General features: G+C 58.8%; 1 protein-coding gene across 1 annotated transcript in view; it reads left to right on the top strand.

The window, feature by feature from the left end:
• The first annotated feature begins 1,998 nt into the window (after positions 1 to 1,998).
• Positions 1,999 to 2,050, top strand: part of OC90 (otoconin 90) — a 32,035-nt gene continuing 31,983 nt past the window's right edge. The window contains exon 1 of the mRNA XM_014544990.1: positions 1,999 to 2,030. The gene's annotated coding sequence lies outside the window, so the exon portion shown is untranslated. The remainder of the gene's footprint in view (positions 2,031 to 2,050) is intronic.

Consider the following 2,050-nt stretch of genomic DNA (forward strand, 5'->3'; position numbering starts at 1 on the left):
GATGCAGTCCCACCAGCCCTCCTACTGCCCAAGGTCACAGAAACCTGGTCACTCCGCTCCGGACACTTCCATGATGCTTTGCAGCAATTAATTCCGAGCCTGGAGCCCCCGGTCTCCCAGAGTTTAAGGGGGAGGTGCCCCGCCCTGAGCTGAATGCGTTCTGATTGGGGGATGCGAGAGCAAGGAGGTCTCGGGGTGCTGTGTGTCTGTGGCCACAGCCCTCACTGATGCGGTAACCGAGACGGGCGGGTATTGTCCTGCTGTCGAAGGAGACTTGGCAGTTACACATGTGACATCATTAAACGGGATTCTTCCCGGAGACAGAGGCGCAGGTGCTTTTCTGTCCCTTTCATTCTTGCCCCAAAGAAGAGCCAAATTAGCTAGAGAAAGAGGAGGGGGAGGAAGGGGTGGGGAAGAGGGAGCAGGGAGATGGGGGGGGAGAGGTGTTAAGGCAGTGGTTCTCAGCCTTGGCTGCACATTAGAATCACCTGGGAATCTTTTTAAAATCCTGATTTCTGAGCCTCATCCTCCAGAAATTCTGTTTCTTTGTTACTAATGTTGTGGCCCCACCCCATAACAAAGAAACAGAATTTCCGGAGGATGAGGCCCAGAAATCAGGATTTTAAAAAGATTCCCAGGTGATTCTAATGTGCAGCCAAGGCTGAGAACCACTGCTCTATGCTGTCTCAAAGGGTAAGAGATCCTTCTTTTTTAGGGGGGGGGGAGCAGGAGGGAGGTGTGTTTCTCAGTCCCTGTGTGAGTCCCCGAGTGTGTGTGCACGTGCCCGCCTGTGTCTGCACGGTGCGCCGTGCTGTGGCTTCCTGTGCGTGAGAAGCCGGGCGCTGTCATGGTGCAGCCTTTCCCTCCGTGCCTGAGTCCTTGTAGCACCTTTACTCTCACCCTGTTCCACCCCCAGAGAAGAGAAAGGCCAACGCCCCACAGCAAAACCCATTTGGCCCCAAGTGTCGGGAGTGGTGAGGTTGAGGGACAACGAATTCTTCAAAGAAACCGTTCAGGGGCTCGAAAGGCTCTACTCCCGCCCCCCCCCCCCCCCCCCCCCCCCCCGCCCTGGGTCCCCAGGAGGCCGGGAGACTGAGCAGCTGAGGGTCGCAGCCAGGCTAACTCTCAAGCCCAGAGTGTCCCGTCATGTGGGCCCGGACAGACGCCTCGACCTGGAGGTCACCATTCGTCCTGTCTGTGTGATGGAGCTGATGCTGCACCTGCTGGGGGGTGGGGGCGGATGGCAGGGCCAGACTCCTGTGGACACACCTGATTGTGGGATGTGATGAGCACTCGCTACAGGTGCGCTCTCCTTGTTAAACTCGGGGAATGACTCATTCTCGAGGGCCATGAAGGTAAGGAGCCCACTGCGGCCCCCACACTTCGCCCGGCTCACCTCACTCTCCATCCTAGTGGGACTGTCCCCATAGGGTGGACTCAGGAGCCGAGCCTGAGCAGGGAGCTCCATGGCCCACAGGTAATCCGAGACCAAGCCTGGCACGGCCCCCAGGAAGCCTGGGTACAAAGCCCCCTCCTGCCCTGCTCCATAGCTTAGGAGAAAATCCCCGAAGGAGCGAGGCATCACGTTCCCAGCCAGGAATGTGTAAGAATCATCGAGATCTTGCTGAAGGATTAGACCAACAAAGCCGGCCTCTTCCTCAGGGGAGAGCCAGGACTTTCACCGTCTCTCACCCACCAGGTCACCCATCTCTCATCCCCCAGAGTCCCCTGCGGACCCCGAGGCATAATCCCGGCCTCCGGGCCTTTGAGGTGTGGGGGGTGCGGAACAGGGAGCCTTTGTTCTCTAATGAGAGCCCGGTGCTCCCTGAGGCTCAGGGGCGGCCTCTCTGGAGCTGCACCTGCCAAGCCCCTCGGAGGCAGCCCACCTGCCACTCATGGATGGCGGGCCTCCTGATGAGAGGGGAGGGTCACATGACCCGGGTCTTTCCTGGGCGTATAAAGGGCTCGTCCCCATCTTGTTCAAAGCTGCCAGGATCATTCGTCCAACTCCGTCCCAGGGGACCTGCACGGTAGGTAGGCACACCTTCTC

This window comes from Myotis brandtii, unplaced genomic scaffold, assembly GCF_000412655.1.
Source record: "Myotis brandtii unplaced genomic scaffold, ASM41265v1 scaffold390, whole genome shotgun sequence".
Taxonomy (NCBI): domain Eukaryota; kingdom Metazoa; phylum Chordata; class Mammalia; order Chiroptera; family Vespertilionidae; genus Myotis; species Myotis brandtii.